At 36.7% G+C, this 24097-nt stretch overlaps 1 protein-coding gene across 4 annotated transcripts in view; it reads left to right on the forward strand.

Annotated features, from left to right (window-relative positions):
* LOC129724963 (mediator of RNA polymerase II transcription subunit 13) overlaps positions 1 to 24097 on the forward strand; it is a 90993-nt gene that overhangs the window by 17424 nt on the left and 49472 nt on the right. The gene's annotated exons all lie outside the window — the stretch shown is intronic.

Genomic DNA, 24097 nt, shown 5'->3' on the forward strand with positions numbered 1-24097 from the left:
CAAGCTACGAATTCTTGCTATTGATTATTCTTAACCTTTCGAAATTTAGCCTGTGAAGGATCGTGTTAACGGTCGCAATCTAAAGAACAGGATACGGGAGAGCAGTTTGTATGAGGAGGTTAGCAACGTAATGCCTCGATAGTTGCGACAACCCAGTCGATGACGATGTAGATTGGGTATATGAGGCCTTCCAACCAGTCGTTCGGCATTTGTTCATCCACCCAGATCCTCAGTATAATCTGGTGGATAGCATAGTATTGAAGCCCGCACGTTGTTTTAAGCAAATTTGTATTCTGCACTGGCGAGCACTGCTCCTCGTGCTCGCACTTATTCCGACGGTTAACTCTATTTCCGGCAGCTCTTGCCTCTGTGTATCTCTCTGTGCTCTGACGCGTAGCCGCAATGAGCATGCAGCTCCTGGCACTGGTCTGCTCGTCCGTCGCTCAGTCTGACACTCAGCATCAAACGAGCCGTTACGTTATCTTCCACGCGTCGTACTTACCACCTCTCTCGCAATCGTTTCAATGACACTGTAAATACCACTCCACAGTCCATTTATGTCTTCCGCTCGTTCCTCCTGCTGTTCTGCGATCCGTTGATCCAGCTCTCTGGCGTATTCTTCGTATTCTAGGTTTGATTCCGAATATTCAAACGTGGAAAATAGAAGCTGCATATGGCCATTCCTCTGGCCGCGGCAAAGTTTGCTAGCCTCAGGCCGTTTTCATTGGTTGACGAGTGAAGGCAATGCCTTCTAATGACCGGACAGAAAAATTCCTCCCTCCCGACTTGTGCGTTTGCATCTCCGATGATGACTTTTACGTCCTGTTTTGGGCACAGTACAAGCTTTTCATAGAACTCATCTTTGACGTAATCGGATTTGTCGTTTGCCGGTGCCAAACGGTTGTTGAAGAATTTGCCCTTAACCCTCTAATGACCAAGGCCGCCTTTGGACAGGCTTCAGTAAAATCAAAATCTTTAATAAATACTTAAAGAAATGTTTATAAAAATTCATTATGATTTTATCGAAGCCTGTCTAAAGGCGGGTTTGGGTACTGAAAAGGTAATCCTCAACACGCATATACGGTCATCTACGGGCCTTCACCGGATGATTCTTGTACAGGTCGGACTCGATTATCCGGAGACTCGATTATCCGGAAACTCGATTATCTTGAATTGTAGACTCGGTTATTCGGAATTTTATTTTTTTGGGGTTCATTTTCAATTTTGAAATTTTGCCTTTACCATCCGTTCTGACATATTTGTTACCATTAAAGTCACTTTCGGCATGTTTGGGGCCTGTTCGAATTAAGTGAAAATAATCAATGTTCAATTTATTTTTTTGCTTCTTAAGATTTTACCTCTTTTCACCTCAGAAATAACTTCTGGTTACGCCACTGCATCATACAAGTTAAATAAAGAAAACAAATATTTATGTTATGTTCGTTAATCGCAAAATTTCAGTATTTTTTGTGTGATTCGATTATCCGGAAAAACTCGATTATCCGGAATGAAATTTTTTTGGATGTTCCGGATAATCGAGTCCGACCTGTATCCTGATTTCCCAGCACTACGAAACCGACGCCCCGTTCTGCTGCTTTGCCACCACTGTAGTAGATGTGGTACTTGATAGAGCTGTTTGCAATAGGGTCTACAGCACAGAATTCCCTTTCTCCGGAATTTGGCCATCGAACCTCGTGAATCGCTTCGACTCTCTGCCGTTGTAGTTCTCGGGCAAGCAAGCTTGCTCGCGCCGGTTCATTGAGATCGGACGTTCCAGGTACCCAATTTTCAATCGTTTACCGTTTTTTGTGTCTGTGTTCGTAGTCTCCCTTAACCCAGCTGGTCTCGAGGTACGATCCTGGCCTAACATGCCAGTAACCGTAGGTTCGAGTCTCGGCTCGGGAGAGACTGTTAGTGTCAGTATGATCGTAGCACTAGCCCCGCAATTGTCCTATACACTTAACAGTTGGCTGCGAAGCTTGTGTATAATTTGTTTATTTGTTTAATATCACATCATCTGACACATAGGTGGTCTTAATGATAAACTAAATCTAGTATGTACAGTACACATAATAAGAATCACTTTTGTAGAAAGTTTATGCTTATCGACTAGCGAGAAGTTGCTCGAACATATTTACCGACATGTTAAAGTCAAATGAGGCTGCAACGGTGTTGAAGCATGCTGACACAAAGCGAAAGGTAGCCTGTGCATCAAAACGTCTTTTATGCAGTGTTTCCATACCTAAAAGTCGGCAACGATCCGAATTCTCCGGTAGCTGCTGCGGATTTTGCCATGGCAGAAATCGTAGGGCGTAACGTACGAACTTCCGTTGCACGGCTTCAATTTTTGTTATCCAATTTGCGTTGAATGGACACCACACTACGGAATTCGTTTCAAGAACAGAACGGACCAGGGAGATGAACAGTGAACGGAGGCACAGTGGATCGCGGAATTTCGATGCTATCTTAAAAATAAATCCAAGTTGTCGATTCGCCTTTGCAATAATCTCGTTGTAGTGCGCCATGAATGATAGCGATGCGTCAAAAGTAACACCCAAGTCTCGAATCTGGTTAACTTTCGTTAATGTTTGGTCAAACATATGTCCCTTAAGCTGGAAGTACAAAGTCAGCAGAACAAAGAGTTAATAGCATGAGAATATAGTGCTCATTCGATGCTCATTTAATGCCATATCGCCGAATTTAATGCTCCATCATTTCTTTGAAAAATGCTCTTGTTTGCTAGCTTCAGCAAATAGCTAGCAGACAATATTCGAAAATAGCATTTTTAGTCACAAAACAGTTTTGTAACGGTCAAAAACATTTAATGCACATTAAATGCTCTTTAAAAACCTGGTTTTCATGATAATTTTATTGATTTTGTATAAATTTTTCAATAATATGATAATAATATGATAATACATAAATAGCTTCAAATTTTTTAAACATTTTCCTCTGAAAACAATCAGAATCCTTTTGATACGATTAGATACCAATTAAATGCTCCCATATGCGAGCAGTTTCAATAACTTAGGTGCATTTTTTATTAGATATATTTTTTTCAAAAATATTGTTCTGCTAGCTTAAGAAAAAAGTTAGCAGAACATTGGCCAGAAACAGCATTTTTGAACAATAAACTGTTGTAGAATAGTCATAATAATTTAATGCTCATTAAATCCTCTTGAAAAAACCTGTTTTTCATGATAATTTCATTGATTTTGCATAAATTTTTCAATAATATCATAATAATATGATAATACATGAATAGCTTCAATTATTTCAAACATTTTCCTCTGAAAACAATCAGAATCCTTTTTGATACGATTAAATATTATTTCAATGCTTTGATATGCGAGCAGTTTCAATAACTGAGGTGCATTTTTCATTGAATTAATTTTTTTTTTCAAAATTATTGTTCTGCTAGCTTAAGAAAAAATTTAGCAGAACATTGGCCAGAAACAGCATTTTCAAGCAATGAACTGTTGGAGAATGGTCATAATAATTTAATGCTCATTAAATACTTTTGAAAAAACCTGATTCTCATGATAACTTTATTGATTTTGTATAAATTTTTCAATAATATTATAATAATATGATAATACATGAATAGCTTCAATTTCTTCAAACATTTTCCTTTGAAAACAATCAGAATCCTTTTGATTCGATTAGATACCAATAAAATGCTCTCATATGCGAGCAGTTTCAATAACTTAGGTGCATTTTTCATTAAATATATTTTTTTCAAAAATATTGTTCTGCTAGCTTAAAAAAAAAGTTAGCAGAACAATGGCCAGAAACCGCATTTTCAAGCAATAAACTGTTGAAGAATGGTCATAATAATTTAATGCTCATTAAATGCTCTTGAAAAAACCTGATTTTCTTGATAATTTTATTGATTTTGTATAAATTTTTCAATAATATGATAATAATATGATAAGACATAAATAGCTTCAGTTTTTTCAAACATTTTCCTCTGAATACAATCAGAATCCTTTTGATACGATTAGATACCAATTATATGCTCCCATATGCGAGCAGTTTCAATAACTTAGGTGTATTTTTCATTAAATATATTTTCTTCAAAAATATTGTTCTGCTAGCTTAAGAAAAAATTTAGCAGAACATTGGCCAGAAACAGCATTTTCAAGCAATGAACTGTTGGAGAATGGCCATAATAATTTAATGCTCATTAAATACTTTTGAAAAAACCTGATTTTCATGATGACTTTATTGATTTTGTATAAATTTTTCAATAATATTATAATAATATGATAATACATGAATAGCTTCAATTTTTTCGAACATTTTCCTCTGAAAACAATCAGAACCCTTTTGATACGATTAGATACCAATTAAATGCTCTCATATGCGAGCAGTTTCAATAACTTAGGTGCATTTTTCATTAAATATATTTTCTTCAAAAATATTGTTCTGCTAGCTTAAGAAAAAAGTTAACAGAACATTGGCCAGAAACAGCATTTTCAAGCAATAAACTGTTGTAGAATGGTCACAATAATTTAATGCTCATTAAATGCTCTTGAAAAACCTGATTTTCATGATAATTTTATTGATTTTGTAAAAAAATTTCAATAATATTATAATAATATGATAATACATGAATAGCTTCAATTTCTTCAAACATTTTCCTCTAAAAACAATCAGAATCCTTTTGATACGATTATATACCAATTAAATGCTCCCATATGCGAGCAGTTTCAATAACTTAGGTGCATTTTTCATTAAATATATTTTTTTCAAAAATATTGTTCTGCTAGCTTAAGAAAAAAAGTTAGCAGAACAATGGCCAGAAACAGCATTTTCAAGCAATAAGCTGTTGAAGAATGGTCATAATAAATGCTCATCAAATGCTTTTGAAAAAATCTGATTCTCATGATAATTTTATTGATTTTGTAAAAAAATTTCAAAAATATGATAATACATGAACAGCTTTATTTTTTTTAAACATTTCCCTCTGAAAACAAGCAGAATCCTTTTTTTTGGTGCATTTTTCATTAAATTATAATTTTATTGATTTTTTCTAAATTTTCGAAATATGATAAAGATATGATTTCCATCCTTTTTTATTGATTTTCAGATCAATTCTTTTGTCCTGATAAAGTCGGAAAGATCGTTTATTTTTTGATTTGTTTTTTTGATCTTTTAAAAAAAATATTTTTCAGCGTGCAGAACTTTTTTTTATGCAATTTTGAGTGATTGTCTGGTATCGTGTACCATTTCTAATGATGTCTTATCGGCTTTTGAATGGTTGCGTGCGATTATGACATCATCATACCTCCATATAGTCCATTCCTGCCCATAATGCAACTGGTGATGCACAAGCAGTAATGAAATAATCGGAGTACAACCAGATCGAACCAATCTCCAAAAACAAGATTTCCAGTCATCGATGTTCAATGTTCTAGGGATTTTTTGTAATTGGGGCTCATTACAGAAAACGAGGCGAGCGGCGAGTTACTCGCCTGACCAATTTTGATATTGCAGATGGCTGGATTTTGGACAAGTAGCTGGTCTGCGAAACTGTTCGACTCAGCTGTCACCAAACATGTTTCACTCGCATTCTCTCAGTCAGTGACTGTAGGTGAGGCGAGTTGCTCGCCTCGTCTTCTGTAATGGGCCATATCATTATGAACTATTTAAATGATTTCTATTCTTCATGAATGATAGATTATTCATTCTCACGTACACTGGTGTTAATACCTAACTCAATTAAAAAAAATGGCGCTTGATTCAGTGAATTTCTCGGCGCCTCAAAAAAAGTGCTTAGAAAGATCGATTCAACAGAGATAGATCCTGCAGCTCCGATTTTTCAGATGGATCGATCCTGGGACCGCTCAGCTGAATCGATCCTGAAGATTGATCTTTCCCTGTAGATCGCCCAATGCCTTATTCCGTATTCTTTTCAATAACAATAACTTCTCTGGCTATTTTCTAACAACTGCATACGTGGAAAAAAAATTTTTTTTTAACAACTGTTGGTCCCTCTTTTCGATTTGTTGAGTACTATTTGGTCACTTGTTTCATCAACTGCTTATGCTTATTAGCGGCGAATGCTTATTAGCTGAGTCAATTGAAGGCCATAATCGTCTTGTTCAGTATTAAACTGATAAGATATACAAATTTTTAACCTATGACATCAAGAACGCCAAGCCGGTCGAGGTTGTCTTGAAAGGTCTCACCAACGATCAAACCGTTGATGAGATCATTACACCGCTCAACCACCGATCATCAAACTTACCCCAACAGAATTAATTGGCATATCTAATGAAACGAAAATCGGGCGAGAAAAGTCAGAGAGCTGGAATTTCCCTTGTTAATTATTTAATTCATTCTAACCGGACTTATCTCCCAGATGGTCTCATCGTACGATGCTGGCCTAACAAGCCAGTCGTCGTAAGTTCGAGTCTCGGTTTGGGAGAGACTTTTAGTGTCTGTAGGATCGTAGCGCTAGCCACGCAACACTAAAACAGTCGGCTGCGAAGTCTTTGTATAGTAAGCAGAATGTCAATTTCCGAATCGGAATGTAGCACCCAGGCTTTACTTTGCTAACCGCACTGAGGTTAAAAATTTGAAATTTTTTGACAAACCACATGCTATCCATAATGTTCAGGTAAAGTGGGAGTTATATAGAAAGTTTGGGGGAGGAGAAAAGCCCAATTTCGAATTTGCCAACGTTATGGCCATGGTTCAAAAATCTGTAACTTGGACCAAAAATGCCTCATTTGGGGAGACTCTTCTCACAAAAAGGCCATATGTCCTGTGAAAGAGAGTTAACATTTTCGCTGTGCGAATTGTAACGGCAACCATATGTCAAATTTTTATCAATGCCCTGTCCGTCTAGCAATTGTTAAGGCAAGGCAATTTAAACAAAATTCAATTTCCCAATCAAAACAAAATTCTCCAAGCTGTATCGCTGTACCGTCCATTTTTTTACTCTTTTACACAGATAACAGGTTCGGAATAAAATTCTGAAAGTGATTTTGAAGCGTCTTGGTTTGGTACACTCGAATAACATAGACTTACTGGTGTTGAAACATGAAGCTATGTCAAATAAAATTATTAACAATTTTCGACAAAAATCGTTGCAATTCTAAATTGCTACGATGAGCACTCTTTTTAGTCAATAAGTTTAGCATTAAGTTAGTTGTAAGTATATATTCTGTTTTGATAAGTAGGTTTAACTCCCTACGGATGATAAATCCTAATTGAGACAGCAAACAAATCTCAATAAATTAAATTACATTTTTTAAATTTAATTTTAATTTTAATTCAATTAAATTTTTTAAGTTATTGAAACTGCTCGTATATGGAAGCATTTAATTGGTATCTAATCGTATCAAAAGGATTCTGATTGTTTTCAGAGGAAAATGTTTGTAAAAATTAAAGCTATACAAATAATATCATAATTTTGGAAAATTTATACAAAATCAATGAAATTATCATGAAAATCAGGTTTTTTCAAGAGCATTTAATGAGCATTAAATTATTGTGACCATTCTACAACAGTTTATTGCTTGAAAATACTGTTTTTGGCCAATGTTCTGCTAACTTTTTTGTTAAGCTAGCAGAACAATATTTTTGAAAAAAAAAAGCATTTAATGAAAAATGCACCTAAGTTATTGAAACTGCTCGTATATGGAAGCATTTAATTAGTATCTAATCGTATCAAAAGGATTCAGATTGTTTTAAAAGGAAAATGTTTGTCAAAAATTAAAGCTATACAAATAATATCATATTTTTGAAAAATTTATACAAAATCAATGAAATTATCATGAAAATCAGGTTTTTTCAAGAGCATTAAATGAGCATCAAAATATTATGACCATTCTACAACAGTTTATTGCTTAAAAATGCTGTTTCTGGCCAATGTTCTGCTAACTTTTTTCTTAAGCTAGCAGAACAATATTTTTGAAAAAAATATATTTAAGGTGAAACCTCATTGAATCCAAAAATGGCTGACTTCGAGTCAACACTTCGAATTTTCAAAAGCACAAGACTCGGAAATACTCATTGCGTTCTCTATGAAAATTCTATTTTATGTTTGCTTCACCACAGCAAACATAAAATAGCATTTTTACAGGGAACGCAATAACTATTTCCGAGTCTTGTGCTTTCGAAAATTCGAAGTTATGACTCGGAATCGGCCATTTTTGGATTCAATGAGGTTTCACCTTAATGAAAAATGCACCTAAGTTATTGGAACTGCTCGCAGATGGGAGCATTGATTTGGTATCTAATCGTATCAAAAGGATTCTGATTGTTTTCAGAGGAACATGTTCGAAAAAATTGAAGCTGTTCATATATTATCATATTATTATAATATTATTGAAAATTTATACAAAATCAATAAAATTATCATGAAAATCAGGTTTTTTCGAAAGCATTTAATGAGCATTAAATGTTTTTGATCGTTATTGAACTGTTTTGTGACTGAAAATGCTAATTTCGCATATTGTCTGCTAGCTATTTTCTTAAGCTAGCAAACAAATGCATTTTTCAAAGAAATGATGGAGCATTAAATTCGGCGATGTGGCATTAAATGAGCATCGAATGAGCACTAAATTTTCATGCTATTAACTCTTTGTTCTGCTGACTTTGTACTTCCAGCTTAAGGGACATGTCAAACATGGTGTAGCTGAACGTTATAGGATCATTTTTTCTATGGAAAGAGATTACGAAACATTTCTGGATACTAATTGCTAGCAGGTTGTTTGTATACCACTTATAAAAAGTGTCGATGAGCCACTGGAGTTCGTGACAGTCTGCGATACTTCGTATAATCCGCATTAACTTGACATCGTCCGCAAAAAACATACGGCTGGGTTCTGGTAGTAATAAGGATGCGTCATTTATAAACAGTGCAAAGAGCAGTGGTTCTGAATTACTGCCCTGCGGAACGCCCGATAGATTCGAAAAGTGTGTAGAATGTTGTGATCCTATTTTAACGTACAGCGTTCGATTTACCAAGTATGACCTCAGCCATTGCACGAGAGCAGAAGCAACTCCTAATTTCTCCAACTTGACGAGCAGGATACCATGGTCAATGCGATCAAACGCAGCTTTTAAATCAGTAGAAACTACGTCGATTTGGGCACCTTCAGTCATGTTCTGTATGCATGTAGTAGTAAATTGTACGAGATTGGTAGTGGTAGAACGATTTGGATAGAAGCCGTGTTGGTCTATCGAGATGTAATGCTTGCAACTAGCAAAGAGTGCGTTGTAAATTATAATTTCGAATACTTTTGAACAAGCGCAAAGAGAAGTAATGCCTCTGTAATTCTGTATATCGCGATTGTCACCTTTTTTGTGAACAGGGCACATAACCGACAATTTCCAACTGGTAGGAAAATAATAAACAGAAGGTCGAGTTCCGAATCGGAATGTAGCGCCAAGGCTTCGTTTTTTTAGGTCGTATTCAATTGTTCCGTTCCGTATTTATAATTACGTTGTAAGTGGTCAGGAGAGGTTTCGATATGCTACCCTACCAGGGTCGCGATACCTACATCCTGCTGATGGGGCTGCCATCTTGAGTGTAGCTAGCGGGAAACATCATTTCAATGATTCAGCCGCCCGCCTAGAGTCAGACGCTGTTGTACGCCACTCCTAACATGGGGACACAGCCGCGTGCGACTCCTCTTCTCAGTCAGCATACGATCAAAGTTTTCACCGGAGGTTGGTTACCCGATGTCCGCTAAGGTTATTCATATCTCGGTTGGCACCTCGTAGAGGTTGGGATAGGAGTTGCTGGATAGAGGTGAATAGCCACATTAGGGTCACAAGTTATACGTGCAAGCCATTTACGAACTATCCGTGGTTCTTCTACAAGATGGAAATGGGTATCGAACTTCTTTTGTTTATGGAAGATATGTTTAATCTTTCAAAGCCGAGTTCGTATACAGGGCAAATTTTTCAACAGATTTGTGAAAAATGAGCGTCGAATTGAATTTTTGTTTTCACAAGTTCCGACATTAGTCCCTGTTTGTTTCACTTGTAGTTTCTAACAATATGCCCATGAATATATGGTTAGGCCCCATGAACTTTAGTTTAGATTGTTGTTGTGATTTATCGAACGCATTCAAACGCGCATTGGTAGAAATAGTAGGAATTTAATTTTTTTTTGGTATAAAATTTGAATCATTAGAAACATTGCACCTGATTTATTTTTTGATATAGTTGCAAAAGTTGTAAGTGATTTTTTTTTTTGGTATTATTTAACTAAAAACGTACTAGGTCACTCTATTAGCATACTTTACAAATGTTCATGGAATATGCCGTCAATGCCGTAACCTACCAAGTATGCCTTCGAAAAGTCTCCTTTTTTCGTTTAATAGTACCTTAGTTTTCGATAGAATCCTGATGAATGAATTAATTAATTGGCTCAACAATATTGCCGTTTGAGTCAATCAACTATCGCCAGCAGTACTACTCGAAAAAAGTTGCGTTGAGGTATTCCCCCCAACATAATCGAAAGTACGCGAACAATAACCCCCGTCGTAGAGATCGTTTCCTAGCAGTTTATTCATCTCTACCTCACCGCAAGTTAGCTGGTTGGTATATACGTATACCTTGTTTCAATTGCCATTAATGCACAAGCCAGCTGGTGCGACGCGGTGGTAATGAATGTTGAATCGACGCTAGGCTGCAGCTCGTGTAAACATACCAGCGAAGCCTCGGCGACCGCAATAGTGGTTGTTCTTTTCTGTAGCAAAAGCAGCAACAAAACAAAAGTTGGAATTCGTTGAACTCCACTCAACAAGGACGCCCATGATGCAGTCGGGCAAGCAAGCAAAGCAGCTCACACAACGAACCTACTGTTATGTTTATTTACATTTTTTTATTCATTCATTGCTTGGCTAGATTTCGAATCTGTTGCGTTTGCTTTGCTGTTGTGTTTCTTGAAGGTGCGTGGTGTGTATTTCTTGGCTACAACATGCAGCGCTTCTTTAATAATTACCGCTGACTCAACGAATCCAGTATCAGTCTATGATACCCTCGTTGTGTTAGTGTTAGTGTATGTATGTTGCTGCAGCGACTGTTGTTGAGATTTTGTTCACATACCATTAAATAGTGACTGAATCACAAAATTGTAAGGTTTATTGAACTTTCTGCTAAGAATTAAAAACAAATAAACAAAGATACTTTAATCGAGTTTGATCTTGTCTTACAGTTCGCACTTACATGAGCATGAGCATGAGCATGATTGACCGCCCGCGGTTGCTACTCCGTTATTGCCAGATCAGCTGTAATTACACAGAGAACCAATGGATGATGCTTGGGATTAACATTCATCCTCAATGTGTAAAAACTGGTGACCTTAATCTTTATATTAGGCAATACCAGCGCCGGCCGCATCCGAATGCAGGTCAAAGAAGGAGTGTGTATAGGAATATGTTGACGTGATACTCGCTTTATTGGAAGCCGAGAACACCTCTGCACTTCCACGAGAAATCACTGGGATGTTGGAGAAAAGGGTTAGGTTTGCAGCAGATTTCGTTTTGGTAAACGATGCGCTGAGTTCTAATACCGGGATATTTGTTATTATCGCGCGTACGAGTTCATTATATCTTTTACGGAAATCATAACGCGATCCGAACTCATTCCGGTTGATGATGTAACACCGCAAAAATAAAGCGCACGCGAGGATACCGGACCTACAACCTAATCAAGACACACTCAAATATTCGAAAATCTGTTTATGAAGTCATTATGCAACTACCGAAACGTATCTCTCATTGATTTATCTCAGCTGACTACACAATGTTACGGAGCAACCAGATATGCATTACCCAAAAATAAGAAAAAAGTAAATATATAGGCCCTCAACACATACTGCAAGCGGTCAGCAAGAGAACTTCAAAAACGGCCTATTTGCTTGGCCATCGCCGTTCGACAGACGAGTCGCGTATAATCCTGATATTAATTGCAAATAATTGCGATATTTGGTGGCGATTAATTACGATGTTTTGTCGCGATTTATTATTTACGATATTTATCGAACGAACGGAACCTATTGCGAATCACTGCGTGCTGGAAAAGAACCTACGGGTGGACAGTCTGCGAATAAATGGTTTGGTACACATCGAAAGTCACAACACACCGAAAATCCATAGTTGAGCAAAGCTCACCTGGGCCGAAAACACGTTTACTTCGGAAAGTTATGCGCGACCGCTCTATTCTCTCTTACCGACGCATACGCGCGGAGACACGGTATTTAGCGTTGATTACCACTTACTTCTTGAATAATAAAGCGAAGATACCTACTGAGTATGACAAAACTGGCAAAGTTTCATGCATTCATAGCTAGAAAATTTTTAAAAATACAAATATGCATATCTAACAAGACCGAGTACTAATTAGATTTAACAAAATGCCAAAACAATTGCAGTCAAAATTTATTTGCCATGCTCACCGACAAGATTTCTACTTAATTAAATTAAAAGTTGTCTATGTGTTTCAGTATTTACTCAAAAGCTAGAAAAATCATAAAACAAGGGCATAAAACTGCTCAAAATATTCGTAACCGTCCAGTCGGAGCGCGAAAGATAAATTTCTAAATTATGTTGTGCTGCTACTCATTCCGTCATGTAAAAACCAGCGTGTTCAAAGGTTTAAAACATCCCTTCTACTGGAGCAATTCTGTCTATTGAGTATAGACTTTGGCAAACAAAGCGACTCCATGAAATCACGCTTTAACAATTGTCTTACAGTTCGCACTTACAGTTCAAAAACTGTAAATATATTGCAATTACAGATGAGTTATTCGAGCCTTGAAAACGAAATTTCCTTGCCTTTTTGTTCCGCTATGTCCCTATCGAACATTGATTGCGTCGTGCGGGGCCCTCAAGAATATAGAGATTGGATAATCAGTTTGTTCGTTTATTCGCGGTTTCTTTTTTTTCCTTTTCGCTGGCCTATTCATTCAGTGTACATGTTGTGAATGATGGTCGCGTAGTAAAATCTGCTTGTCTCAATGAACAGGTAATAGGTGAGGCTGCTGTTGTAGGCCAAGGATTTACCTGACGTGTACCCTCTATTAAACAGTGCATGAATACCTAATTCGGATGAAATGACGTGAGCACAAGATTATCACTTATTGTTTAATCAAATGTCTAAATGTCTGTTGATTTGTGATTCACTTGTTTAACTGTTTAACTGTCAAAATCAAGAACAGGTTAAACAAAATTTGTGTAAATACTATGCGTATTTTTTCAATTAGGCGAAAAAAAACTTGGTGGTGTTATTCTGCCCATAATCGCATAATTGTAACATTTGCAAAATTGGTTGTTCGAGAAATTGACATTTTTATATTTTGACCTATAACGCATTGTTCCCAATATATTCTTGCAAATAGACGCTTCAAATAAACTTAGTATCATGAAGAAAGCACTATTTTACACTATGTATACATTGAACATTACTTCCGAAGTCAAATTAGTTGAAGTTTTTGCAATAATACTTTTATGCCGTCACTTTCAAGGTATCTACTTTTGGAATATATCACAAGGGAAATGAAGTTTTTCTTGTTTCCAACAAGCATAAGCTGAACATCAGAAACGGATCACCAGTGGTTGGCTACCGGACCAGAATAACCTCCGTGTTTCAAAGGATCCAGATGTGGATTTGGATAGAAGCTTTTTTGACAAAAAAGTTGGAAAAGTTAAGTCGTGTGACAATTATGCTATGTGACAAAACAACTTGGTATTTTTTACGACTTTTTTCAAACAAACATAAGTATATTATTTTGGATGTAAAAAATACATACTATTTCAAGCATTTCCCAATAAAAAGCACGAAATCCATAAAATGTCGAATGTTACAATTATGCGATTACAGGCAGTATTCTTCTCTGAAATTGATGCTGTAGAATACATATCGCAAACTTTACATCCACTGTTATATTTGATAACATGCATCTATCTCTTTCCTTCCACTATGCGTGCAATTAAAATTACTTTAGCTCTATGCTTTCTAAATAAAATCGTGCAAGACTAAAACAACATGAAATCCACTTTTTAACGCACGAGTAATGCTCATCACTGTATTAGATAATTTTAAAACAATTTGGTGAATACTCTGGAACGGAATAGATTGATTATCTAATCAAATTTCAAATAAGATATTTTGATGCTAAAAAATTTTATAACGACACGTTACCGTACAAAAAAAAACTAACGTTACTATGGCAAAACAACATTCATCTGACTTACGACCGCGGCGGCGTTTCTCTGTTTGTACCCAATCCCCGAACCGTTTAAGGTGGTAAACAGATACGCGATGGTGAAGCACTACAAATTTCGAGCAGCAGAGCGCAGTCGAACGTAAACGCGCTCAGTCGCGAGTGAAGTTATTCAAGCGTTTCACCTTCGTCGGTTTGCTTACACCCGGTTGGGTTGAGTGGACGGCTCCGACACTGGGGTAACTGGTGTTGGTGTTATTAGTACAGCTATAACTGTGCATTTTCGCATGCCTTTCGCCTTCTTTCGATGAATCTGCTTATAAGTTTATTGTCTTCACTATTTACATAGAATGGATGATGAACAGAACAATAATGTTTCCTTCAATAGCATAAAAATTGGGAGCAAGTGAAGCAAACGGCAAGTTTGGCTGCGTGTCAATCAAACTTAGGCTGTCACATTGAATTTAATAGAAAGGTGATTTTAATTATGAAAAAAACAGTTACACTTCGAGATTGGTGCAAATAATGACAGTTTGGTTTAGGTGCTTTGCAACGATTTATGATTCACACAAAAAAAACAGTCGTTACGTTAGAGCACGTTCTTGCTCATTGCTTCAAACCAATCTTCTTGAAATTACTTTATTCGGGGTTAATAATGGAACCTTTTTTAGAACGAAAGTTTTCAAGTTAATTTTATTGAAATCGCCCAGAAAATCTTTTCGTTTTCATGCATACCGCCAAAAGCAATTGCAATGATGATTTTTTTTTGAAATTTCGAATTGTTTTTATATAACAATGCGTTAGTTGAGATACTGGTCGTTTTTGATTCGTATAAATTTCGTAATTTTTATCCAGAACTAGAGCTCAGGTGCCTCGTGTTGTTTTGTACATTTGAAACAGGCTTCGCAGGTAATTGTAAACAGGGCAATTGCAAGAACCATCCTACTTATTCTAACTGTCTCTCTAAAGCCGGGATTCGGGCATACGACAAATGGCTTACTGGAAGATTGATTTATCTTGGAATTTGAAATGATTAATTCAATTGATATTCAAGATTACAAAATTGTTTGTAGAGCAACTACAGGTCGGACTCGATTATCCGGATCATCAAAAAATTTTCATTCCGGATAATCGAGTTTTCCGTATAATGGAATCACACAAAAAATACTGAAATTTTGCGATTAACGAACATAAAATATTTTTTTTTCTTTTTCTTACTTGTATGATGCAGTGCCGTAACCAGAAGTTACTTCTGAGGCGAAAGGGGATAAAAAATCTTAAGAAGCAAAAAAAATAATAAATTGGACATTGATTATTTTCACTCAACTTGAACTTGTCCCAAACATGCCGGAAGTGACTTCAATGGTAACAAATATGCCAGAAGGGATGGTAAAGGCAAAATTTCGGAATAAAAATTGAAAACGGACACCAAAAAAATAAAATTCCGGATAATCGAGTCCGACCTGTATTCGCACTTAATAGTGACTGCTCAGCCGACATCACACCCAAGTTACGTGTCCGAAGATAATGCCACAACACATTTTGATCACAATTGATAAGATTTGCTATACCAAATTGAGAACCAAACTGCATTACCCGGAGGTAAACAAAGTTACCAGTAGCTGTCAAACTCAGGTGCGTGGCGTCACCGTGCGATGGTCTATAAAAGTACGCGTGTTAGAAAACAAACGTGTTTTTTAATTGTTTTTTTTTTCTTTCCTGAAAACCATAAATATTAGAAAACTACCTAACAGGGAGAAGTACAACAATTTTAGGTTATTCATAGAATCTGTGGAGCGCAACTTTCTTGCAGTGATGCATCTAAATCAACCTAACCAACCTAGGTGAATGATTGTGTTGCCAGCTCGAAGACATTTGTTAGGCTGTATTTCAATTATTAGATTAACGTTTGCGACAATGACCACTACACCTAGACGGAACGAACCGGATCGTTCCAGTCCTGCATCAGGAGCAACGGAAAGATACGTAACAGCGTATCGCACCAGCAGGCGCCATCCGTCATCTGTCATACGCACACCAGTTCACTAGCTGGAACCCCCCGCCGCTCAGCTTGAGACGTTGTTCTAGTAGTCTAGCGAGAGTGCAATCTGGGCTTGCTGTTAGCCTGCCTGTACACAACACAATATCCGATCCGCTAATGTGACGGCTGTTTAGAGATGTGTTTCGTCGTCGTCGTCACCGTCGCCGTCGCCGCCTTTGCTTCACTCCTATCGATGAAAAGCATTTGCCGAGCTATCGAAAAGCGGTTTTCCTCACGATCGTTATTTACCTTTTGCAGTATCCAGTACTACTACAGTGAACGTGTGGCCCTGGTATGCGGTACTTGGAACGGCTATGTATGAGATGAAAACAAAAAAAGTACCCGAATCACCACCACTAATGTGTTTGAAAATGGCCAGTTGTAAACCGTATCAGAATATTCGTGAAATCTGCCTGTCGACAAAATACGAGTGTAGAGCATAGCATGGTGCCGGTTCTCACCGCGCGTTGTGGGTACCACTGTGGGTCTGCTTCACCGTTGGCAATCGCGCTCCTATCTCCGGACCGTCCCACGTTGCACGTGTAACTTCGTCGCGTGCACCTTTAGGCTACTGACATACTGAGGCGTCAAACGAAGCGAAGCAAAAAGCGTCGTAAAGGCGTCTGAGCTACTTCTTCGAACGTCTATATGAAACGCTCAAACCGGTCATACTGGAGCGGCAAAGACGCGTCGGTAGAGGCGGCGAAACAGAACGAGTAGTGTTTTGACGCGCGTATACGTACGCGGTACTACCATATTCAGACTAAATTTTTCATCGCCAGGTGCTTAATATTTGCTTTGTTTTGGTTTGGTAATTGAAAAAAAGCAAATAAAATACATTTTCGTTTACAAAATGTTTAGAAAATGTTAGTGTAGTAATACCATGTTCAGACTAAACCTGATATCGCCAGGTGCTTTATATTTGCTTTATTTCGGTATTAAATCTTAAAAAAGAAAAAAAGTAGGATAGGAAATACTACCGAGAAAAGTTTTCAGGCCGTCGGAAAAACAACACTGGTATTTTTGATTGATGTTGAGTATTGATTCGAATGGTCAGGAATCTAGCATGCTGAACTTCTTTGGTCGCGAAAATGCAAGCCGCTGAGTAACTAGCTGTGCTCACATGGGTTTTTTAAATCCTAATAGATATTGTAAACTAGTTGAATGTTGCTCGGGGTCAACGGGTTTAAAATTCAGAATAATATCTTATATTTTTTACTACGTCTGTAGCGCAACTTACTTCAGTAATATTATTTTATTTCATAAAAAAATCTCTATGTTTACTAAAAACGTAATTTACCGTGCTTGAAGAAGCAAAAAAATCTCCATTGGACGAATTCATATTTCCTTCAAACAAAACCGCTACTGAATTCTAGGAATATGACAATACAACGCATTTGCGACGCTCGCTCCAGTATGTCATAGGAAGCTTCACCCAACGCTTCTGTTTATTCTGCTTCTCAAACGCTCAACGCTTCGCTTCCTTTGACGCCTCAGTATGTCATTAGCCTTAGTCTAGTTTGCTGTGTGTACATAAAACGCGCGCACTCCTCAGTCATGAAACTGAAGGTAGGAGAGAAAAACATCGCCACAGGGAGCTGGTGGTGAAATTTCGGACGTTCCATAAAAAAACGTAAATAGATCATAGACACCTCGGCATGCTGGAACAGTCTAGAGAAACTGCTGGCTTTTGCAGGTAGTTAGAAAATGTAGTTATTTTGCCTTTCCCATATTTTGCGGTGGTTTCACAAGCTCTTGTCATGATTCTTCGTTCTGCTGTATTTCAGACGTTCGGGGTTTAATTCAGTGTGATATCTTGCTGAGGCAAAGCTGATTGTATGTCTTGCATTGTATCTCGATTCTTGAAATTCTAGTTGTTGATTGAAAAATCTATGTTTAAATTTTGCCAATTCGGATGAAATTCCAGCAGTTTAGCAAAAATGAGACAAATTTGACTATGCATTAGATGTTATTATATTTAATATTCGTACAGAAGAAATATTTGAGATAACTATTTATTCCGATTCGGAATTTGACTTGAATACTCATACTGTATCCTTAAAAAGGCAGACATCCTGTCTGGTTTGTATTTTGGCGTGGGACTACGTCTTTGTTTTCTATACTGAGATGCATTCACTTAAATTGTAATGAAAAGTTCACTCAGATTTCAAACGATAATAACAGCATAACCGCATGATGGATAACAATAACCAATATATTGTTGGATAGTGAGATAATGTAAGACGATTTTATAATACGCTAGTTATCATTATTATTTCATTGCTAAGCAGTAAAAAATGATAAAAAGTCTCAAAGACAAATTTACGCGAACAATCAATCAACCATATGCGAGCATACCGTGCACAGACGACATGAAAAGACACTGATCATACCTTGTGATATTCTCTGTATCAATATCAAAAAAAAAATTAACAGAGTCTCCCCATCCAAACAGGTCAATTTGTGTTTGCTATCATGAACTTAGACTAATTTGATGTCTCGAAGGTAAAGGTTTTTCGAAAGTTTGAAACAACCCTTTTCCTTGAAGAATTGCTGAACCTGCTGCTAGAGCGTAATAAAAACTGATGTCTTGAAAGAAAACATGCTGGTAAAAGCAACAGTATCGTATCTGTGGAGCAGATTGCCGCTGGTCTCCCGTCGTCTATCATTGCAGGCAGCGGTTCTCAACCTGGAGTACACGTACCCCTGGGAGTACTCGAAAGCTTCCAGGGGATACGCGAAAGAAAAATCAGTAATGGCGGACAAAGCAATTGTAGGGGTACACCACTTCTATTCGCATGCATACAGGGAGAAACTGCAACACTGCTGGTCTGATGGTGATTGAAAGTTTATCTCATTAATATGGTTATCATAAAAACCATAAATTACTCAACAAGAATTGAACATTTTTCCAACGGTTTTGTGTTATTTTTATTTCTTTTTATCTTCGATATTTATACTCATTTCAAGATAGCTTGACAAAGTATTTTTTTTAATTCTTTTAGCACCAATATTTAGTGGTTAATTTGTGGTTTCGAAATCCAATTTGTGGTAATTTGTGGTTGAGTAATTTCTGAGAAATTTTCAGAAAACTGAGTCAAGCCATCTCTTTAAAATGATTTCGCTTCAAATGAATCGGACAACGATGATATATACATCAATCGAAAGCTCTTAATTTGTGGTTCACGAAAATGTAGTTTTTACAGGCATAGTTCATATTAAAATAAGTAAAAAACTATTATTTAAATTTTTGAACATTGTTTACCTCTTGTTGTCTACACCGACCGTACGCGGCGTTGAATGAGCATAGTACTGGCACCTGCCGATGTTAGTGCTAGTGGGTTATCTAGAACATATCGACAGTCGTTCATATACACTAAGGTCGTTTTTTACGCGGGGGATGCGTTCCAAATTTCTATGGGTCCGCGTAAAAAACGACTTTTTTGAGTTAAAACCATTAAAACATCGTTTGAATATGATAGTGGCCAATCTAGGGACCAAAATTCAATATTTTAAATTTTGAGTATTAACACCAAAAATTGTGATTTTTTTTTAAAACTGATATATGATCACTCGTGGCCTAAAACGGAAAACGTGATTGAAATGAGGTCGATATCTTGTACCGTTTTTGAGTAATGGAGGAAAGCAACCCGCGTAAAAAAAACCGCGTAAAAAGCGACCTTACTGTATACGTTATACAGTTGTCGCTGCCGTTGAAAGCTTTTTTGTTTTATTATTCAGGGGGTAGTTGTAGTAGCATATTCCTGAGACGAGAAAATATCGAATTTTAATTGTTTTTTTATTTCGTCAATCAATGTAGACTACAATTCTAATGTATACGTTAATCTTAAGCTATCGAGTTCTAGCACGTTATGCGCTTTTTAATGCGTTCCGGGACATGGTAACGTCTATAATCTCGCAGTGTTTGTTGTAGGCGTTCATGATGCTGTTAATTGGTCCTTGTTTGGCGTACAGTGACCGGTAATTATTAATAGTAAAAATATTGCGCGTTCTTAAAGGACGAGAAGGAGCATAAAAGTTAAGAGTTTCCAGCAGATTTGGTGAATTAACACGTTGTGAGATCATATCGTTTACAAAGGTAATCATGGTTGTTTCTCGTCGTTTCTTCAGAGTTTCGATATTAATAAGCATGCAGCGAGATTCGTAAGAAGGGAGAGGATATGATGCCCAATTGAGTTTTCTTAATGCAAAAACCAGAAATTGTTTTTGAACTGATTCAATACGATTGATATGAACTTCTTGATATGGGGACCAAACTATACTGCAGTACTCTAATATTGATCGAACATAGCTCACAAAAAGAGTTTTTATTGTGTATGGGTCCTTGAAATGATAACTGAAACGTTTAATAGAACCAAGCATACTGTTGGCTTTGTTGATTATTGTGTTATAATGATTCACGAAAGTGAGTTTCGAATCGAGGATCACTCCTAAGTCTCTCATTTTAGTACATCTCTCTACAAGTTGTTGGCCTATGTAATAGTTCATAGTTTGCATTGAAAGTTTTCTTGTATATGATATGACATTACATTTCTTAATATTTATATCAAGTAAGCTTTTCAGACACCAAGTATAGAAGGTATTGATCTGCAACTGAAACAATTCGAGGTCAGACTGGTTTTTAATCTCCATATACAATTTAATATCGTCGGCATAGATTAAAATTTTGATCTGGTTAAGTAAAAAGGTTACATCATTAACGAACAAAATGAATAGTAAGGGTCCTAAATGTGATCCTTGCGGAACTCCAGATGTTACCTTCACTGGATCAGAGAGATGGCCTTTGAAACGGACAAATTGTGTTCTGTTCGTCAAATAAGATTCAATTCATTTCACGAGTTGGTTATCTAGTCCAATGCGTTTTAGTTTGAAAATCAGTAATGTTATATCGACTCTATCGAAAGCTTTACTATAATCGGTATATAATGTTTCAACGTAGTTACCTCTATCCATTGCAGCGAGTGTGAAATTAACGAATTCTAATAGATTAGTAGCTGTGGACCTTCCTTTGAAAAAACCATGTTGGTTGATTGTAATACTATTTTTCACCTGTTCGAAAATTCGTTTATTAACGATTGATTCAAATAGTTTCGGAATACAAGAGATGATTGCTATGCCGCGATAATTTTTTATATCAGAGCGTTTACCTGACTTAAAGATCGGGATGAGAAATGATTTTTTCCACATGGAAGGAAATTCACCTGTTTTGATTGAAGGATTGAAAAGCCAAAACAGTGGTTTTACAAAAGAAGAAGCAAATGTTTTTAGCATAGATGGTGGAATTCCATCTGGCCCAGCACCCTTAGTTGCATCTAGGGATTCTAATGATGTTAATATTTCTTGAACAGTTATATTTTGAACTGATACACTATTGGTACATTCAGGTAAATGCGTGAAGTAGTTAAAATCTCTTTTTTCATCCGGGTTTTTGTAAACGGTCTGGAAAAATTTCGCAAATTGGTTGCAAATAAGCTGAGACTCGGTACTTTCGTTACCTTCAAAATGCATGCGTGATGGAAAATTATTAGTTTTCATTTTTTCCTTTGCAAAACGGTAAAACTGCTTTGGATCAGATTTGATATTACTTTCTACCCTAGAGTTACAATTCTCATAAGCTAATGAGATTTCTGCATCTAGTTCGCTGCATATGTTCTTGTATCGTTCCAGATTGGTCTCACATTTATGGTGTTTGTACATTTTATGGGCTTTCTGTTTTTTGTTTTTCAAGTTTTTGATCTGTTGCGTGTACCATACGGGATCTTTGAAACAAAAGTTAGTGCGTTTTTTCGTCCTAGGAACTGTATCATTTATAATTTCGTATAATAGAGAGAGAAACGTATTCGCGGCTTTTCAATATCCTCTTTGCCTCGCAAAAGTGATTGCCAGTCGACTACACTGAGTTTACGGTCGATTTCTGTTATATTAGCTTTTTTAAAGTCATACATATACTCAAATTCACTATCATTGGGACGTGATCTAGTGCTATCTATGTTCAATGAATACTCAATGGCTGTATGAAATTTCTCATTTTTCCATAGAGGATCAACGGCTTTATCTACGCTAAAATCTTCAGTGCAGTTTGTGAACAAGAGATCTAAAAAACAGTTCAGTTCATCTCGTATTGCGTTTACTTGATATAATCCTAACTGACTGGTCGTGTCGAAAATTTGCTGTAGTGCCTCGTTATCTCCTACTATAGGAAGCAACAGTGATTCGTTATCGCAGTCCTTGATGAAGTCTGCATCTTTTTGATTGAAATCGCCGTATATATGAATTTTAATTTCCGGGTCAGAGTTACAAATTACTGAGTTGGCGGTTTCTAAAAATAATTCATAATATTGTTTTTTTGCAAATTGTGGAGGGAAGTATACTGATGCAAAAATGTGGCATTGACCGTTTAATACAGTTTTGACCCAAACATCGTCAAATTCTTTATACTTCATCGTTGGGACCAACTCTGCATCGAACTTTGTCTTGACGGCTACAAGTACACCGCCACCAGATTTTTTATCAGTTAACAAAAGATCACGATCGCTTCTGAGTACTTGATAACTGTTTCCAAAAACCTCCTCACTCTTTATACTTTCAGACCAACTTGTTTTCGTTCCCATAATGATTGAATACATACAACCACTAATCTTTCTACTAAGAATATCAATTTTTTTTGAACTACTCATTCTGTTAAAAAAAAAATTCTAGTCAGGACTCACACCTTTGGGCATTTACCATGCGTTTCAACCGTTCCCTACAGTTCTAAGGCCCATTCCCGATCTTCAGGCATCATTCCGGTTTCTAAAATACCCAACAGTCGAATACAGTTGCGTAGTTGGTTACCAAAATATTATTATATTTATCGAAACAAAAAATTGTTCTTTATTATCATCAGGCTGTAATTTATTCCAAGAGTTAAAACGTATGTGCTAATAGATTTTAACATATAAAGATTTTGTATGAGAAAGACCAGATCACACCCCTAGGTGTATTAATTTAAGTTTTTTTTAAAACGATCGGTAAACGGCAAAACTACATTTCCGGAAATGATTCGACCGAAGATCGAGAAAATTACGCTCGCATGTCTACGTAAAACTTCACTTATTTTGAGGAAATTTACGTAAAACAAACGGAGGCTTGTCAACTACAAATATCTGCTAATTGATCAACATTTGCATTTCGCAGCAAATCTGCACATATAGTATCCCTGCTGTTTACATACTGTTTCACCTAGAAATACTCAGAGGAAGAGATTCGTGGTGAAAAAAATCGCCAATTCGGCAACTGGGTTTCATATTTCAGAGGTGCCAGATCTCTTCTCAAAGCGCAATGTTGACTAACATTCGACTTGTATAATCGGTGGTGACGGTGAAAGTCCTTAAGAATAGTGAAGTGCTTCGCAAAAACTGTTAAGGTGATATATTTTATGCTTATGTTTAATTTTATACACCTTCACTTATTTTGTTACCTATACACAAGGTTTTTTGAACTCCGGGTAAAAATCACTCATTCATTGGCAATAGAACAAAAAATCGTATAGAAATGAACACGTTCTTTTTTGTACCTGATTGCAATACCTTTCAATGTGGTGTTACCTTTCTTGTTCGTTTGGCTCCAATTTTGACGGTTCGTTTGGCTCACCGCATATCTCTCCCTCTGAGTATCTCTAGTTTCACCATACTCATCGCTACACGAAAGCTTTCTGAGAAAAAATCATCTTGATGGTCTACCAGCGCCGCGTACGGTCGGTGTTGACAACAAGAGGTAAATAATGTTCAAAAATTTAAATAATAGTTTTTTAATTATTTTATTATGAAGTATGCCTACAAAAACTACATTCTCGTGAACCACAA

This window comes from Wyeomyia smithii, chromosome 2 (assembly GCF_029784165.1).
Source record: "Wyeomyia smithii strain HCP4-BCI-WySm-NY-G18 chromosome 2, ASM2978416v1, whole genome shotgun sequence".
NCBI lineage: Eukaryota > Metazoa > Arthropoda > Insecta > Diptera > Culicidae > Wyeomyia > Wyeomyia smithii.